The sequence below is a fragment of the Tachypleus tridentatus genome, chromosome 10, assembly GCF_004210375.1.
Source record: "Tachypleus tridentatus isolate NWPU-2018 chromosome 10, ASM421037v1, whole genome shotgun sequence".
In the NCBI taxonomy this organism is placed as follows: Eukaryota; Metazoa; Arthropoda; class Merostomata; order Xiphosura; family Limulidae; genus Tachypleus; species Tachypleus tridentatus.
In genome coordinates, this window is record NC_134834.1 from 62,746,284 (window position 1) to 62,767,154 (window position 20,871).

A 20,871-nucleotide genomic window follows, 5' to 3' on the forward strand; every position below is an offset into this window, starting at 1 on the left:
TATTTATCACAACGTTACGGACAGACACCCTTCGTCAATCGGCAGATGCTGTGTTACAGAAAAATTAGGGTAAGAAATAATGTTTTAAGAATTAGAATTCTGGAACATTTAAAGGTTCTAATTACACACGTTAAAATAATGTTTGAGAAACTGTTTGTTTTTGTAAACAGTGTTAAAATTTGAAGAAAATAAAAACTTTTCCGGCTTAGAACAGCTAAAATTGATTGTGGAAATTAAATGAAGATAAAAATACATCTATAAAATAATATTATAGGCTAACTTGTCCAAGCCTATAATGTCCAAGGCTAACTTGTCTTAATTTCTTCAGTGATGTGTTTTGATGACCAGGACTAGCCTGTCGGAGGTACCTTTGTAATCAGGAGAAGTAAATCGCCTAGGAAATAAAAGAACAGAGAAAGCCTTCTCTTAAAGATCTAATTTTTCGAGACAACTAATTACCGAGCTCGAGGAAACTTCTCCGATTTATGGTTTATGACACCTGTTGTAAGTGGATACTTAAAAAAAACATATTCTTACGTTGATGCATAATATGTTCTCTAACATGGAATATGGAACTAGGGCCAGTAATTGTATTGTTATATGAAACATTGCTGAGTTCCAATAGTGTGAAATTTGCTGTTTCATAGATTATAGTATACCAAATGGTTTTTAATATTGAGATTACGTCTATAAGAGATCAAAGGAAGAATAACGAATACATCAGCATGACGCTTGACTCGCAATCTGTGGGTCATGGCTTCATCCTTTAGTATTACTATCAGGTCGTAAAACTTCTTGGTTAATACAAAATATTCACGTGATTTAACTCAAATCTAGATGAGATTAAGGTGGAAAGAAGGAAGAAGAGTGGATGTATCAGCAGTCAGTTTTGAGTGGATTAAAATTTTGAGTGTGTGATTTGTTACCAACATGTTTAAGAGATGGTATGTTAATATCATGGGTATTCTTTCGCTTGGCTTTTTTTCTCAGGTTGGATGGCGTTGGTATTTGATAAAGAACGTATATGGTTGTGGAGTGTTTTTATGACATCAGGTGGGTAGTTACGTTGAAAAGAATACCCCGCCATCTCGACACTTTTTGCAAAGAAACTCTTAGTTTTCAGTATTGGGAACTGTCAGTTAGGAACAACCTCCTCCTTGGTTTAGTAGAGAAGAAAAGCATGATAGTCACATTATATTTGTAGTACACAGTGTTCACAAAAATATCAACAAAGTTTTGATAATGTGTTTCATGCAGAATGTTTGTGTGTGTGTTGGGGTGTGCGTGTAATTAGAACCTCCGCATAACCCCGCGATGGTCTTTTCTCTGCGTGGTTTTAATGTTACACAGTATTTTGTGCCTGTCAAAATTAAACTAAATAAAATTTACAATTAATTATACTTATCATAAAACCTTAGAATGGGTGTATAATATAAAAATTCATACTTGTACATATTAATTTATCCTTTATTACGTTTATCTGAATTGTTTCGATCACACCTTGAAGGAAAACAGTCATTCTATAGTGTTTGAGATCTGGTTCATAATATGATTTTATTGGAATATTTGGTATTTCCCATTTCCATAGAATTTTTCATATTTTTTTGTTTGAAGCCAAGTTTCATTATTTTTTCATGATCCAAGTATTGACTTGTTTGTTTTATTATCTATGTTTAATGCAATATTTATTTGGACCCAGGTTAGGAACACTCGAATCATAATTTAAGGGTCATGGATTCGATTCTTCGTCATACCATAAAATGCTCACCCTTTCAGTCGTGGGGGTGTTATATTGTGACGGTCAATCTCACTATTTGTTGATAAAAGAGTAGCTCAAGAGTTGGCACTGGACGGTAATAACTAGCTGTCTTCCCTCACGTCATACACTGCTAAATTAGGGAGGGCTAGCTCAGATATCCCTCGTGTAGCTTTGCGTGAAATTCAAACAAAGAATGTTTATTTAAACTGTTATTTCCAATGTTCTCAATGTGATTAGTAAGTAACATAAGAGTTTAACTATTTTCTCACGTTTTGTTTTATTTACATTAGATTGTTTTTCACATCTGTCTCATTTCTCTACAAAGTGTGGGAAAATGGGATAAAAATGTTTACACTATCGTAATTTTACGGTAACTTAGTTTAAAATTATTAATAAAATAAATTACTATTAAAATTGTGACATTATTCAATTTGATATTACTTTATTTCAGATTTTTGTATAGCAGTAACATACAATAACCAAACCTCCTAACAACTTAAGTAATACCAATTTCTGATAAGGTATACGTTCATGTAAGTAATTTATATGTTTATGAATTTCTCTTTCAAATGAATAGTATCAGTGTTTAAAGGTATACTTGCTTAAGAGCTAATTCTTCATGATGATAATGTAAATGTTTAAGACCTTAACCTTCACGTGGATAGTATAAATCTTTAAGAGGTCATCCTTCATGTACGTGGTATAATTGCTTAAGAGTTTATAGTTGAAGTGCACAGGTAACAAAATATTCTAATTTGGGTGATCTTTCAGACACTGCATCTGAACTTACATGTTCTTTTATTGACGCTAATATGAATTGTGATATATTCTGTGTCACAGAGGAATTGGTAAATATGGGCTAAATCAATGAGAATTTCAAGTTGTAAATGAAAGTCCCACAATAATATTTCATTATATCACTGGCTTCACTTTAACATCACGAATTTTAACATTGCAGCTGTTGTTGTTTCTTGAAATCGTTTTCAGCTATCCATCGTCAAATCTTGGATGTTCACTGCTGGCCAAAATATTAAGGCCAATGAACATAAAAAAAAAACATGCATTTTGCATTGTTAGACTCAACCACTTATTTGAGTAGAGCTTCAAAAGATGAAAATAAGAAAAAGGAAAATAAAAATAAAAAACTTTTTTAGCATTTAATAGGGAAAATGTGAACACCATGAAATTAGCCTAAATAGTAACTGCTCAAAAGTTTAAGACCACACTGAAACGAAGCGTGTATCGGTAAACACGTATCAAAATTTAGTCATTTGTGTTCAAGCATTAGCGTTGTCAACATTTCCCACTGACATCTTCTGTGTTATATTGGATAAAAACATGGCAAAGGCTAAAAGGCTGACAGAGTTTGAATATGGCAGAATTGTCGAGCTGCAAATGCAAGGTCTCTCTCAATGTACCATCGCTGGTGAGATTGGGCGTAGTAAAACTGCTGTTGCAAATTTCTTAAAACACCCTGAGAGATACGGAACGAGAATTTTAAGTTGTCGGCTCAAGAAAATTTCGACGGCGTTGAGCAGGAGGATTTGATAGATTGTCCGGCATGACACCAGCCGATCGTCAAAGCAGATTAAGCCCTTACGAATGAAGAATGCAGCTCACGAACAATAAGACGGCATCTACGAGAGAACGGCTTTAAAAACCGTAAACGTCTTCAAAGGCCACGCCTCCTTCTACACCATGAAACAGCTCGGTTAATCTTTGCTGAGAAGCATCAAACATGGCACGTAGAAAAGTGGACGAAGGTTTTGTTCTCTAATGAAGAAAGATTTAACCTGAATTGTCCCGATTGCTTCCAATGTTACTGGCACAATAAGAATATTCCATTGGAGACATTTTCTACATTACATAGTAGAGAAGGTTCCATTACGATCTGGGGTGTTTTCTCTTTCCATGGAATAATGGACCTGCTGGTTATACAAAGGCATCAAACAGCAGCTGGCTACATTGGCAAATTGGAGAGAGCATCCTTATTGACTGAAGGCTCTCGCTTGTGTGGAAATGGCGGGATCTTTCAGCAGGACAACACTGCAATTCACAATGCCCATATGACAATGGACTTTTTCATGGCGAATAACGTAATTCTTTTGGACCATCCAGCGTCTTCGCCCAAACTGAACCCCGTTGAAAATGTTTGGGGATGGATGGCAAGGGAAGTCTATAGAAATGGACATCAATTCCAAACAGTGCATGATCTTCATGAAGCCATCTTCACCAATTGGAAAAGCATTCAAGCTAGCCTTCTGCAAACGCTTATATCGACCATGCCAAAGCGAATTTTTGCAGTTATGCACAATGACGGCGGTACAACTCTCTACTGAGACTCTTGTTGGATATTTCCTACCCTGTTTAAGACTTCTTTTTGGTATGGTCTTAAACTTTTGACTAGCTAGTATTTTGGCTAATTTCATGGTGTTCACATTTTCCCTATTAAATGCTAAAAAAGTTTTTTATTCTTATTTTCATCTTTCGAAGTTCTACTTAAATAAATGCTTAAATCTAACAACGCAAGATGAATATTTTTTGTTTATATACATTCGCCTTAAGATTTTGGCCAGCAGTATATTTGTTAAGATTAGTAAAAATGTTTGTGTCCATGGTTATGGTGTAGATGGTTGTTTTTTTTAATTCCTTTTAACTTGAACATAGCCTGAATTTAGCTGGATCATTTTATATTACATTAAGTTTTGTTTCATTTCTTGCCATGTTACACTGATTTAGTTAATGATTAGTTTGTTTTTGAATTTCGTGCAGAGCTACTCGAGGACTATTTGTGCTAGCCATCCCTAATTTAGCAGTGTAAGACTAGAGGGTAGGGCAGCTAGTCATCACAACCCTTGGGCTAATGTTTATCAACGAATTGTGGGATTGACCGTCACATTATAACACACCCACGGCTGAGAGGGAGACCAGGATTCGAACCCACGACCCTCGGATTATGAGTCGAACGCCTTAACACGCTTGGCCATGCCAGGCCTTAATGATTTGTACCAGGCATTCTTCAGTAGTGATTATTTTCATTGGTCTGATGTTTGTCCAAAATCATGGTATTTGAAATATGGTAAAACACTTGATATTATTTAGTATAATTCAACTGTGAATTAAAGGAATGTGATAATTAATGATTTTTAAGAAGTATTCCTCATATCGATAGATGGTAAAAACGGCATACAATATGATTACGTTCGTTCCGAGTTTGTTACGAGAAAATTGGGAGGTTTAAAAACAGAATTAAGTTCCTGAACCAGATAATATATCCCCAACGGTTTTGAGCGACATGCTACTATTTTTTGTAAGTCCTTGAATAATGGATAGATACCAAACGATTGGAAGCTAACTAATGTCACTATTTTTTATTGAGGGAGGTAATAAAATTTGTCCCAGTAATTTTCAGCTTATTAGTGTTACGTTAGTGGTGGGAAAAAGATTTGTAAAGTCTAGTAAAAAATGCTATGAAAAGTTTCATTAACGCAAAAATTTGCCTTACAAATATTTTTACTTACATTCGTTGAAAAGATTGTTCCTCATGTAGTTAAGGGTAAGGTTATAATTGGGTGAAAATGAAATTTGAGGAAGCATTTGACAAGGTGAGTATAAAAAAAACTTATAAAAATCATCTCTGTAGGTGTGGGGGATAAAGTAGTTCTTTAGATAGAAGAGTGGCTAAATAGAAGAAAGCAGAGGGTTGTTATAGATGGAGTTTAGTTAAACTGAATTAATGTTGCAAGTAAGGTGCCCCAGGGTTCTGTCTTAACACTTTTGTTCTTTTTGATTTACATCCATGACGTTGATGGAGGAATGTCAACAAATTACTTAAAGTTGCAGGTGATATCAAAGTATTGAGTACTGCTGGCTTTGAAGAGATGTTTGTTTTTTGAATTTCACACAAAGTTGCTCGAGGGCTATCTGTGCTAGCCGTCACTAATTTAGCAGTGTAAGACTAGAGTTTAGGCAGCTAGTCATCGCCACCCACTGCCAACTCTTTGGCTACTCTTTTAAAACTTTAAAAACCTTGGTTTCAACCTTGCTTAAATTACTGGGGCTTTTGTTTTTTACTTGCATCTGAAATCCTATAAATCCCAGAATAAAAACCAGTAATTCGAGCTTTAACCTGTTCAAATATGTGCTTATTTTCCTTTTTAAACAATTGTTATTTTCAAAAAAATGTAAAACCTATGAACTGATACTGTTTAGTAACTTATATAGGGGGGATAGATAATTTTATTTCTCAGTTGAAAAACTTTTTTACCTCATCCTATAAATGGTAGTCTGATAAATTATGAATGATATCATCTGGGTGTTGAAAAAAGTCATATTCGTGTCGTCCCCCACTGGTACAGCGGTAAGTAGACGGATTTACAATGCTAAAATTAGGGGTTCGATTCCCCTTTGTTAACTCAGCACATAGCTCGATAGGGCTTGGCTACAAAAAACACACATACCCATGTCTGCTTGTTTTAAAGGATTATGGAGTTTGTGTAATTATTTGACTCTGATCTCAGTTAAAGCTTTGTTATTGCAGTTAGTAATTTTAGCTTTTAATAGACAGGATTTAAGATTAAAATTGGAGTGGACAAAAATTGTTTAACTTGCTGTGAGCATAATATATATATGTATGTATCCAACAGTAAAAAAAAAAAAAGAACGAACTGCTTCACTTGTCACCCTGTTTATTTGACTAACTCTGATTTCTACTCGCTCTGGAACCTATTCATTGGCTGGTGCATATCCCATCAAAAATGACGGGGCAAGTACTACTACACCCCACTCCATATTATACCTTAATCTCACACTTCATAGCAAACCAAAATAAATAAATTTTGCAAAATGAAACTTGGCAAGCAACAAATAGACAGAAAAGTGTAGTCGAGATAGTCGAATGTTGGTAAATTTCTTTCAGAGCCAGCCAAAATTAAGATCATTCATGAAAAAAATTCGTGGCATATTCATAGAATAACACTATGTAACAAAATGTTATTTCACAATTGCTTATGCTTAAAGTAAAGGGAAAAAGATTTATTTTTCTCTTCAAACTTTGCTTTTGAGACCTGCGAGCATATAACAAAAAACATGATAGGAGACAATATTTAGGGGCTGATACATTACATTACAGTTACAAATCTCGAAAAACATTTTTATATAACTTTATTATAAATACATGTAAATCTTGATAAATATGTTAAGAAGTTGACAGTGACATCAGTCAACATACACTTTCTAGTTTCATATTTTTATAGTTATATAATGAGAATATCTACAATGCAAGACTAATATAATATTATATTTATGTCTGAGTAACTTAATATATAATCTTTTATTCAACATGCAAGTTTTGTTTACTTCTTTATGAAGTCTCCCCATGACAATGTACAGGGTGGCCCAAAACAATGTACCCATTCTTTAAGTTTTGCAACTTCTGTATATCAGTTCTCAAAGTTTTATTTTTATTTCAGATAATTCTGGAGGATGTCTAAAAATAAACCCAAAACCACCAATGAATTGAAAACAACAGATTACAAATGCTTTCCATCAAATCAGAGTTGAAAACTGTGTAACATGTAATATCTATGATGGAATCCCTGACAACTGTGTAAATACTGGTGAAGCCCAGTCTGATAATCTAAAATGATGCAGCAGTGTACACGTAGTTCATTTATTGTATGAAATATTAATAAAATGTTTAAATTGTTTGGTGGTTCATAAGTTTATTTACTGTAATTACATGAGCATTTGAAAGGTGACTATAGTTATTTCAGTTTTGTCATTCGTTCACATCAAGCATAAAACTTCAAAGTAGCTTATATATCCTGTTTGAATACTCAGTGAAATTAAACCCCAAGCCTACTTCTTGCATCAAGAAAAGGTCTGTAAGCTCTAATTAAAATAAAGAATGAAAATAGCACCAAAATTAATGTAAACATTCTTTACAAATATTAGTGTATAATTCATTAGTTTCTCATCAAATTAAAAACACAAAATTAGATATTTCTGAGTTAGTTAAATCAGTGTTTCTTAACAACTTGGACCACGAATTGGTGTTACCAATGTCATTCACAGAAACCAACAAAAATTGTCAGAAGATTCACAAGTAAATAATAATGGTTTTATCCATGAACCTGCATTTCAGTGATCCATAAGAGTTCAGTGATAGCAAGCCCATTCCTGGTGTTAATGTGTGAAAAACACCAGGTTATATCTGAAGGTAATATATTAACCTGGAACTTCACTAATGAAGATCATAAACTAAAATCAAACTTGTAGTTACATCTAGATCTTTTAATATAATCTCTTTAAAATTAAAACATATCACTGCTTTCTATTGTTTCATTTAGAATGTTCATTAAGTTTTTACTTAATTTAAACATATATGTTTAATATAATGTTGGAGTTAATTGTGTTTTATATTACTGAGGCTAATCGCATTTTACAAGAGTGATATTCCATATCCTGTAATGGTTTTGGGTTTACCTTCTTCATTGTCATTCGTGCTAAATATGATTATCAAGTTCATACACTGTTGCCCAATACAGCAAGTATCAGTGTAACAAGCATCTAGTCAACAATTATAGGTTAATTTTAAAGCCACATATCTTGACAAACCATCCATAGATTCTACACTGTATAAGAAAGTTAGATTTTAAGACCACGTTTGAATAGATTCAAAACATTAGTCTTTTACAGAGACTTTATTGGTAAGTGGTCGAGTGATGTTGCCGTCATTTCAGTTTCTTTGACCATGATTCTCATAAATAACTGATTAATTTCGAGACGTGGATGGAAGATCGGAAACTTTTATTTTGTGAGAGTATGTTAAGTTGAAATTCTTGCATCGGGAGATAGGTCCAGCTTTATCATAAATGCTTTTAGAGCCCGATGGTTATGTTTAATAACTGCAACTTTAACCTTAAAAACAAAGACGTTTCTTCTGAATTCGTGGGGTGTAGTTTTAGAGCTCCTCTCTATTGTGCGAGTTTTTGTGCTTTCTTGGAATACACTGAAAAGTTCTTTTTACGGATGGCCCGGCTTGGCCAGGTGGTTAAGGCAGTCGACCAGTAATTTGAAGGTCGCGGGTTCGAATCCCCGTCACACAAAACATACTCGCTCTTTCAGCTGTAGGGGCATTATAATGTGCTGTCAATTCCACTTTTCGTTGGTAAAAAGAGTTGGTGGTGGGTGATGATAACTAGCTGCTTTCCTTTTAGTCTTACACTGTAAAATTAGGACGGCTTGGGCGGATACCCCTCGTGTAGCTTTGCGCGAAATTCAAAGTAAACCAAACTTCTGCAGAATGTTATCAATTTGGCTTCTGCATCGTTTAACGATTTCTCCTAATTAGGATTACGATTTTTGCAAATACTTTTGGTATATATCTTTTTGACCATAAATTTATTTGTGAAAGATTCTACTAATGAATGTTAGAGAACTCATTTTGCACCAAATGTATGGATGTTAAATATGTCACCCATGCCGCCACAGATTACCTATGCAGTAATGAAGTCAATACATTATACATACATATTGCTCAAATCAACCCTCTTTTATCGTTGTAGTAGAGTCGTCTGTATCTTTAATTTTAATGTCAACAACTAATTCAGTAATCTGGAGTAAATATGAATTTTACTTACCGTAAAGCGTTTTAAATAATGTGACGACTTGGTTATTTAAAAATTAAAACAACGCTTGTTTAGTTGTGTTGGTCTGAGATGTTTGCAAGTGACTATAAATATCAACATAGATCGCAACAGTTTAAATAATATAAAGGCCAACTACAAGTGATGTCAGAAATATAAGGTCATCAAAACAGGAATATATAATATACAAGATAATAAACACACAAACAACACTAAAACAGTTAGAACAGAAAATACCCTCAATACCCACTAATCATACAGACAGTACACACACATATGTAGCAGAAGAAACAACGTAAGGAAATTAACATCCTAACAAACAAACACAGTCCCAAGAGAATAAAATCACAAACATACAGAGGAATGCAAATCAGGATACCAAAACATACATACATCTAAAACATCAACTAACTTACAAACAAATATTGTAAAAATTCCATAACAGAAACAACAAAAAACACTCTATTTGAATTTATTAAGGAAGCTCCCCAGTGGCAGAGCGGTATGTCTGGGGACACACCGCTAGAAATCGGGTTTCGATACCAATGGTGGGCAAAGCACAGATAGCCAGTTGTGTAGCTTTGTGGTTAATTCCTAAGAAACAAACAAACAATTATTAATGAATACTAAAACACCAAGACAACACTGATATATTACTTACTACAGATAAGAAAAAACATTTTGCGCCCATTAGTCTATACATAATACAACAATTCTTGAAAACAGTTATACTTAAAAACAAGGAACTTTCGTTTTTCTTTGTTAATAAGCCATTAAATCTCACAATTCAGTAAGATTTTGGACATCATTGATGTACTGAAGGGTATTTATGTGAAATATGCATATGATTCATTAACCTAGGAAAAAAAGTGTTATTCGCCAGGAAACTATTTGAGGACTTTAAATGCAATCAAAATATGTGAGGTGGTAAAAAGCACTAAATGCTTTAAGTGCTCATTCATGGACATAACCCTCAATGAGAAAGTTCAAAACGGTGTTAAATTCAGTGTTGGTGTACTTATTTCTTTAATACTTGTATAAGATTTGTTAATAATAGAAATAACAAACGAAAATACATTATACAAGAGATCTAGATTGAATGTGACCCTCCCAGATCCACAAAGGCCTAAAGTCCGATACCGGTCGACGACAACGAGCAACATAAAGTATAAATGTCGATATATTTTCTATAACTGTCCAGAGATGGACATTATTTAGCCGTTCATTTAAAAGTACATTTCTGAAGGCCTCGTATTCTTGTCATTTTCTCTCATGTTGCGTGAGAATCTGGTACTATTAACTTCCTTAGCTTGGCAGTTGAAATGTTTGCTCATTTCATAATCTTCTTTCCATAAAATTAACTGTTTATTTTATTATCAGTGTGTTAATAGCTGCATTTAGAGCAGTGGTTCTTAACCTTGTTGGAGGTACTGAACCCCGGAGGTTTCGTACTTGCATTCACTGAACCCTTCATAATTGGAAAAATAAAATATGATTTTTTCAAATTCAAAACATAAGTAGATATTTTATTAGTGCACAAAATGAACCATTCATCAGTTGCCCACAATATCACTGTGTTCAAAGAACAAAACCAACAAAACATGAATTTCACACAAAAACAAAAATATAACTCAATGAATATTTACTGCAAATCAATGTGACTTTTGCTGTTGCCTTTCAGAGACAAATACAGTAATGCTCGGCTTTACCTTGGCAAGTGCCACTCTCATATCATTTTTGCAACAAAGTCTGTTCCTTTTCTTCGTTTTTATGTCTACCATCATTGAAAAGGATTGCTCGCAAAGATACGTTGTAACAAACAGTATGAGTATCTCAAGGGCTTTCTTTGCAAAAGGGTATACGATTTGGTGACACCTAAACGCTGAGAGCGTTGTTGTTCTCAAAAGTTGCTATTGAACCTGGCTCTGCTGAAGTTTAATGATTTCGTCGAGGTATTCATCATTGACATCTGCTGTCGCAACACTAAACCTGAACGGCTGTCTCACCCATGCTGGATATCAGCCTCTGGTGAGGAAGTATCTGTCGAGAGACTTTGCGAGCTCATCTAAGTGCATGGCAATTGCTTGCTTCACTTCCCGAGTACATAAATGTCTCCGATTTTAGACACATCTTTGATCTTACTTACACAGTCGTCCAGCAGGGGAAAGTTTACGAAGTTATCATTATCTGTTCATCGTTTCCATAGTTAGTTAGTTAGTTATCACCATTAGATTCCATCTAGAAACATAGGGCCGCAATCACTTGCGGATTCTTCAACAAGTATTTAAGTAAGTAAGTTGTCAGCCCACTGCACCGAGCCGTCCCTAATTTAGCAGTGTAAGACTAGAGGTAAGTCATCACCATCCACCGCCAACTCTTGGGCTAGTCTTGTACCAACGAATAGTGGGATTGACCGTGACATTATAACGCCCCCACGGCTTGGAGGGCGAGCATGTTTGGCGCGATGCGGGCGCGAACCCGCGACACTCGGATTACGAGTCGCACGCCTTACGCGCTTGGCCATGCCAGGCCATCGTTTCCATAACGGTAGCTTTTTTGAAAAGCCTTCAGGTTTTCATCCGCTTCGATGATGTTGACTTCACCGCCCTACATCTGTTGATTGAGATGATTGAGAGCATTGAAGATATCGGCCATGTACGCCAAAATGAGAATGAACTCAGATTTTTCGAAGCAATCTGCATAATAATGTTGGTGCTTTCGCAAAAACAGGGTTAATTCCACACGCATGGCAAAAACACGATTCAGCACCTTTCCCCGGAAAAACCCACGAATGTTAGAATGGTACAGAAGTACCTCGAATTTAGGGCCCATTTCATTACACAGCTCTTTGAAGATGCGGTGCTTCAGAGCACTATTTCGCACAAAGTTTACACATTCCACTACAATTTTTAATACTTCTGCCAGTTTTGAAGACAAGGTTTTTGTTGCCAACGCGTGCCTGTGCAGAACACAGTGCGTTACAATGATGTGTGATGCATCGGCTTTCACCAGCGCACCAAAACCAAAGTTTCGTCCCAGCATGACTGGAGCTCCGTCCTAACAAACTGCAGAAACCATATCCTACGAAAATCGTTATCTCTGAAGAAGTCATCCACAAGTTTCATCACGTTGGCCGCCTTAGTTGTTGTTGTAAGAGGCTTACAAAATAAAAAATCTTCTTTTATCTCGTCGTTCTTCACATAGCGCAAGAATACAACAAGCTGGCTTAGATTGGAAACGTTGGTGGTCTCGTTGAGTTGAAGACTTAATTTTGCTGGGCTTGAAATCAGATCTGCAACTACTCGATCCAAAATGTCGTCGCTCATGCCATCTATTCTGCCGCTGATGGTGTCATTTGAAAGAGAAATTTGGGATAACTTATTTTCAGCAGCTTTTCCCAGCATGATATTCGCCATCTTCAACGCAGCTGGCTTCACGAGTGCTTCAATGGTGTGTGGTTTTCTCTGCTTTGCAATCAAGTACGCAACTTCGTACGATGCTGTGAGGATCGGTTTGTCGATGGGTACAAAGCCGAGAACAGGGAAAGTAGCCTTTTCATCGAACCTGGCTCTCTTTACTTTGAATTCAGCGAGTGTTGTGTTCTTGTATTTCCCATCTCCATGCAGCTTTAGGGAGTGTTCTTTTAGTTTTGACGGTGCTAGACTATAATTGCTCAACTTGGCATTGCAAATCATGCATTAAGGACGCTGACTCCCATCATGTTCCGTTATACACGTGAATCCATATTGTACGTATTCGTGCGACCACTTTCTGTTTTTGCTCGACATAATTAGTATGAAGGGATTGAAAGATTAGGAAAACATCACAAATGATGCACGATTACTACAGTCACAAGTCGACTGCTAAGCGCACGTAGTTCCCTGCAGCACAGATATTAAGGCCAAGTGATGTGACGTGATCAGTCGCAGCCAATGACGGCCAAGTGGAGCATGACGTCACGAATCATACGAGTGGGGTCAACGGAACGGACACACACGGTGTGTGTGTCTTGACCTCCGTCGAACTCCTGAGACTGATTCACCGAACCCCTGGGATTCGATTGAACCCAGGTTAAGAACCACTGATTTAGGTGATGGGCCACATGAAGGTAGTATGGTATATACAGTATGCTGTTTGATAGTAATGGCATTACGGGCAATTTTATCTCGTACCAATAGTGTCATGTAGGTACACGACTAGACTGTTTTGTGATAAATGGTTGATGACAACTTTCACGTGTATTACGTTTAATACCGGTGTTAATTTTCCAATTTACTAATTTTTCCTTATAAAAGTCATAATTCATGTTTTGATACTTCTTTCAAAGCTCTGGTACTTAGTCCTATCAAACTTGGAAACAAAATTTTTTTATTTATTTTGAATTTCGTGCAAAGCTACATGGGAGCCATTTGCACTAGCCAGTACCTAATTTAGCAGTGAAAGACTAAAGGAAAGACAACTAGTCATCACCACACACCGCTAACTCTTGAGCTACTCTTTTTACCAACGAATAATGGGATTGACCAAACATTACAACGCCCACACGGCTAATAGGGCGAGTATATTTGGTAATCGCTCTGTTTTTATTGGACATCAGCATTATGATGGAGTATGACCATCAGTGTCAGTTTAATTTCAGGTCTTTTGTGTTCAGATTAGTGCAGGGGATTAACAGCAACAACAACATAAAGAGACGTAAAGGTCAAGTTTTCACAATTTCTCACACTCTCGGTAAAGATGGTTGATAAAAGAAAGAAATATTATAGTAAATACGTAATATACAGAAACTATAGGAATTATCAGATCAGTACTCTACAATATTCATCACACTAAAAAAATAATGATAAGATAAATAAGCTATTTATATGAAGGAACACTTAAGGATATTACGAGCACACATTTTATTTATTGTATTCATTTATATAATAAATAATTCAACCATTCGTATTCTGCGCTGACAAACAAACAACAGCAAGAAAAACAAGAACTTCATCATCGTGGTAAGTTTTTTTTTTTCATTGTGTGAAGCCATTATTAAATAAAAATATCCTCAGTGACTCGTATAGTGTCAATACTATTGATAAAAATAATATTTTGTATATTTTGATCCATGTTTCGATCACTAGTGTGATCATTCTCGTGTACACAAGTTTTAATGGTGAAGAAGATTTTGAGAACATGTCACATGAGAATAAATAACCTTCTATACTGTGAAATTTCTAACTACTAATAAAATAATGCCTGTAATCAGTAAGTAAACTGAAAACAAAACTATCAAAACAGAATCTATGTTAGCCTAGACGCCAAGATGCACAACGAACTCTTCAATATGCGCCCTAGTAGGAATCGGTCATGAAATTTTAGTGTTCTGCGTCATCAGTCATACGGTTAAGATATCAGAGAAGGGCATAAATTAGTGATAAATGGGGAAATTATCTGGTTAATGAAATTACATATCATAAAACTAGAAATTTTGGAATACTTAGAATCGTCCTAACATATACATTAAATTCAGGTAAGACAAAAATCCATAATTCTACAACACGAGCGTTTTCAAATAATGGACCTCTCTTCGTCAGGAACATAAAAAGGTCCATCTTTCGATAACGCTCGGAATTTCTTTTTATGTTTATGATGAGGTCTACCCTTTGAAAGAGATCTTATTATGGGAATTTGTATTTTTGTGTTAAATTGATTGTTTGAGCCTACGCACTTTCTAAGTGTAACGAGCTAAAACCGTTATTACTAATTAAAACAGGATGTAGTGCAGAAATACACATTACAAAAAGAAAACAACGTTTCTTCAAAGTCACTTCAGATACCGTCATAAATAAAATGCCTGGTTATATGAAAGGCAAATTTGGAGAAGTAAAATGTTGCCTTCCCTTTTAATGGGCCCACATGGCTAGGCGGTTCAGGCAGTCGACTTGTAATCCGAGAGTGGCGGGTTAGAATCCCCACCTTACCAAAACATGCTCGCCCTTTCAGTCGTAGGGGCGTTATAATGTGACGGTTAATCCCACTATTTGTTGGTAAAAGAGTAGTCCAAGAGTTGGCTGTGGGTGGTGATGACTAGCTGCCTTCCCTCTACTTTTACACTGCTAAACTAGGGACGGCTAGCGCAAATAGTCCTCGAGTAGTTTTGCGCGAAATTCAAACCACACCAAACCAAACCCTTTTAATGAGAAGTGGGTATGACCTTAAGGTTAACGTGCCTGTCCTGCTGCCGTAAAAATAAAATTATCCTCCGTACTTTGGGTTGTGGGTGCGTTAGAAGAGAGACAGTCAAATTTAACCATTCCATTAGATTCAGAATTCGAGCACTTTTGACCGGCTGTCTTCTCTCTGGTCTATCAGTTCATAATTAGGTATAGCTAATGCAGATATCCTTTTTGTAGCTTTATTTACGAACATTCTGAAACAAGCAAAACCAAAAGTTTTTCATGTGTTTTTTTACCACGCATTATTTTAAGTTTTTATTCCTTTGAAATTAGATATGCAATACTATTATAAGTTATGCTTACATACGTAGGAAACAACAAAGTTAATAACTGTGTAAATCATTTTTCAAGATGTTTTCCTTAATACTGTAATTGATAAAACTATGCTATCCGAAACTAAATTTGTTGTAAGGTCTCTTAACATTCGCTGCGAAACGTCTGATGTATAGAAACGCGCAAAGTGTCTATTTAGCAACATGTCTAAAGAGAAAATAAGTTTTTAACAGCATTCTTGGCACAAAATCTTACTCTAAACACGAAAAGCTCAGCTGGGAGTCTTTAAATGGCATAGTGACTTGTGTACATACTAAGGCTTAGTGTTAGTTTTTCTGAAACACAGCTGTATCGTCAATAAGAAAACTGTACACACGCTCCCAGTTTTATCCTAGTTTGTACTTTGGTGTTAAATAACAGCAATTTGAAAATAGACGAATTGAAAATTTTTCTCATCTTCTGTCTAAAAAAGTCCTGTCTTTATCGTAATTTAACCAAATATTCCTTTTATTATTGTTTTAATCTTGTTTGTTTTGAATTTTGGCGCAAAGCTACACGAGGGCTATCTGCGCTAGCCATCCCTAATTTAGTAGTGTAAGACTAGAAGGAAGGTAACTAGTCATCAGCACCCACCGCCAACTTTTGGGCTACTCTTTTGCCAATGAATAGTGGAATGGGATGTTATAATATGACGGTCAATTATCGTAATCTGAGGGTCGCGAAAGGGTGAGCATGTTTGGTGTGACATTTTTCACTAAATTACCTTAGTATGTCACACTTTAGTCTTCAAACAGTGATAATTATTCGTCACTTGTCATCTATTCAAGATTCCTAGACCCAAGTTTTGAAATACGTTAAAAATATTTTGTTTCATTTTGTTTTTATGTGTTTTGTTTCGTTAATTTTAAACTCGTATATTTACAAATTAGGCGTTATTAAGCGAATTAAAAGTACGGCACATCATTAATTCCATTTTTTGACAAAAAATTAGCATTTTACAAAGTTTCGTATTAAACGTTTTCCATTCATGTCTTCTTTGAAATCAATCTTTACCAGACGAAATCTCAAATTTAAAACCCTACAGAAAGTCAACAAGTGGTGAGAAGTGTCTCCATGTTCTCTCATAACATTTCTGTAGTTGTTGTTACAAAGTTTATCGGGATGGTGCAATATTTAAAAAAGACAGTTAAGAGCATAAACTTACAGATAAAACATAAGTTAGATTTTTTGAAATTATCATGTGTTCAAGATGATGTCTCGAAAGTAGCATGAAAATCTTCAAATTAACAGATCGATTTATAAAAGTGTTTAAGGTGAAAAAAGCCATCACTCATCCATTACTTATTAGATACTGCCTTCTGCAGAATGTCCTAAAGTAGATTTCTACTGTATATAACATTCAAACTTTTATTCACAAGCATACAGTGGATTTTTTACAGGGGGCGAGGACTGTACAATTTTTGTCCGAATGAAGATCTAAGTAAGAAACTTCTGTTACTAGTTTTTCCCAAATGAAGATAGAAACGGCCTGAATCACCATATTTTTGGCTTCTAATTCTGCCGAATTGAAACTGAAAATTTACCCGGATGGCTGTATGTTTTGCAAGGTAGGGGGACTGCCCCCCTTCGCTTCGTACGTCTATGTTTTTATTGTTTCCTTTCAACACGAGGCATTAATGAATATGTGAAGGTGTTCTAGGTTAAACGATTTCTACACTGTATTGATTATGAAGGTGGATATATCGAGCATACTGTTTAAACAATTTAAAGTATTTGGTTTACAGCAACGAATTATTCTTGTATCATATCAGTTGTTCATAACTCTCTATGTGATACATTAAATTGTTTATATTCTTTCATAAATTTAGGTTAGTGATGCCTACATTAGATTTATACCCTGTACAGATACGGTATATCTTTTGTTATGCACTTCGAACATGATTCATGCACTAAGATTCATATTCCTTTTGTGGTAGTCTACAGTTTTTATTTCTGGTTGTGTACTTCCAAACTGTTTCATGTACTAAACTTATGGTTCTCCTGTACATGATGTGCTTTCTTCGTACATTAAATCAGTGATTCTTACACAAAGCTTTCCTTCCTGTACTGATACAGTATATCTCTTAACTTTTGTCTTGTAATTCAAGCACCTAACTTGTGCTCTTGCTGTACGTGATACCGGATTTACGTGCCTCTATTTTGTTAATTTCAAACTGCGCTTTCAACTCTAAACTTGTGCCCCTTTATATGTTACGTTACACTTTTTTATCTCTTTATTCATCTCTCTGAATGTTATTCACACTCTCAGTTTCAGAAAAAAACACATGCTCATGAATTATACACTAATTCATATCTTTGTTCGTTCTGCCATCTAACAATAATTGTTAGTCTTTACAGTGATGAACCATATTTACACTTAAAACAAAATACGACGTTGCTTATGTAAATATACTTTTTTTTTTTACACAGTAATCGTTTATAAGACAGAGTTAGCCTTAAGTCTTTTATACAATTATACATTGTTGTATTTCTCATTATTTTATTAAACGTGCAAACGTTTTTGTAGTCTTTACATTACGGTTGGCGTAATGGCGGATGAAAACTGTCAAATCTCAACGTTCCATAAGAATGAGAAGATATCTTTATTTAAGAATATCTTTAAAACTTTTTTGTACACGTATGCTACGTTTATTTATGTCTTCCTCTATTCAACTGTAAGCTTACTTGAATCATCGCTTTGGGCAAGGGTTGAATGACACAGTGTTTTTTCATAGAACTTGTGCTTGCGTATGCTCTGCCAAAGGGCTGTGGGTTATTTTGTTTGATTTGTTTTGAATTTCGCGCAAAGCTACTCGAGGGCTATCTACGCTAGCCGTCCCTAATTTAGCAGTGTTAGACTAGAGGGAAGGCAGCTAGTTATCACCGTCCACCGCCAATTCCTGGGCTACTCTTTTACAAACGAATAACGTGATTGACTGTCACGTTATAACGCCTCCACGGCTGAAAGGGCGAGCATGTTTGGCGTGACCGGGATTCGAACCCGCGACCCTCAGATTACGAGTCGAATGCCTTAACACACTTGGCTATGCTGGGCCTCTCTGTGGGTTATATCTCTATAAATGGATGATACAGAGATTTGTACAAATTAGTATTAGCCAGAATATAATGTCACCTAAAATATAACGCGAATGATTATTGTCGTAGATGATCAAAAACTGTGAGATAACGCGATAAGACCCTGATTTGATAAAATCGCTTTATTGGCACAATTAGTTTGGTTTCTTCGTTTCGTTTTGTAAGACGTATTTTTTTTATTTTTTTTCGGTGTAACAGCTAGGGAACATCGGAGCTTGAATATCAGGAGATAATCAAGCTTTTAAAATTTGTACTGTGATACAAAAAAGTATAATAATAAACGAATAAACCTGTTTTTTATGAATAGAGATATCTGTTTATTCTTTGTCACAAACCTCCATCTGTTTCAATTTTATTACTACCCTTGTTTAATTTACAACTTACAATCTGTTTTTCAGATACATTTACCTGTGAGTATCACAGTGCATCACATATACTTACATAAGTCAACAGCTTAAAAAAAGTGAAAATATATTTGTATTCATCTCAGTCGAGAAACATATACGTCAGAAGCTTTCATGTTCCTAGAAAAGATGTTTCATATGTTTATTTTACCCACGGCTCTAATGTGCAATGCCCGTTTCCGTGGCAACAGGTTACAGACCACGGCTCCAAGATAGTTTGGTGTCTCAGCATACAGTTTTACTGGTAATTTGGCCAAGGTAAAAAAATCACTGTTTTAATAACTAATGTTGAAAAACAAAGAAGAAAATGTAACCTTTTATATAACACTTCGCCAATGTTTAATAACATCTCTGTATACAATGCGATTTATAAAATATTTGTCCTAACAGTGACGTTAGGGTTGTTACCATGACAATGAAGTTAGTCAACAATTCTCTTTTATATTGTTTCTATTTTCGTACGGAATTTTAAAAGCCTTTGTGATCTGTTTCTTTTTATCTTTTTACTTGCACGTGATTCTCTCTATTAGAGGGTCTTCTCATCTTTTGCCAAATATTTAAAGAAAATGCTTTCTGTTTATGTAAATCATAACAGCATTTTTTTATTTTAGAAATTGACTCAATATGTATGATTTATTCTTCATTATCCACTAGAATGGTTTGATAATATTGCTATTTTATTTTTTGCAACATAAATTATATAACATTAATATAATTAATTTAGAAGTGCTGCTTGCTTATTTTCGGTATGTTTTCACACAATTTACGTAAATCAAATAAAGTAAAAAGTGTACCTTTAGTTAAATTTCAAATTTTCTCTCTACATATTTCTACAGAATACATTTAACCTTTTTTTTCTGTAATGGCTACCTAGAGATTATACAAAGTTACTTTGTTTCAGGATTTTCCCCTGAAGCTACAAAATGGATATCTTCTCTGGCTGGTCCTAATTTTGAATTGATTGGTTAAGAGTAAACACCGTTAATTCTTTGAATACTCTAATCGCACACCTCGATTTGACGATCGTTGTTATAACACACTCAAAATACAGGATTTGTTTTTAAATTCATTTGAATTTAGCAGAAAACCCAGGAATAAAAACAATACCGGTATTGTAAACATTTGATTTTCAGTTTTTGAAATTGTTACACTTTCATTTCTCGTTTATCTCACAAATACGTGAGATTACCTAAAATGATTGTGTTAACTTATTTTCGTCATTCAAGCATACTTTCCAAATCGGAGTTGGTGAAACGTTGTGTTTAATCTATTGATCAACAAATTCACAGAATTTGTAGTACATATTGGAAGAACTTAAACATGTTAATAAAAAAAAAGGTAGAAGAAAACGACCTTAACTTACTCTCCTCTCTAAATAACAATAACAGAGAAACGTTTAACTTCAGACAACATTTCACTATTGCGTTTCC

At 35.0% G+C, this 20,871-nt stretch overlaps 1 long non-coding RNA gene across 1 annotated transcript; it reads left to right on the top strand.

The window, feature by feature from the left end:
- The first annotated feature begins 337 nt into the window (after positions 1 to 337).
- On the top strand, positions 338 to 7,465 carry LOC143229434 (uncharacterized). The gene is made up of 2 exons (XR_013015861.1): positions 338 to 504; positions 7,231 to 7,465. It is a non-coding gene; the product is annotated as an uncharacterized LOC143229434 (long non-coding RNA).
- The last annotated feature ends 13,406 nt before the right edge of the window (positions 7,466 to 20,871 follow it).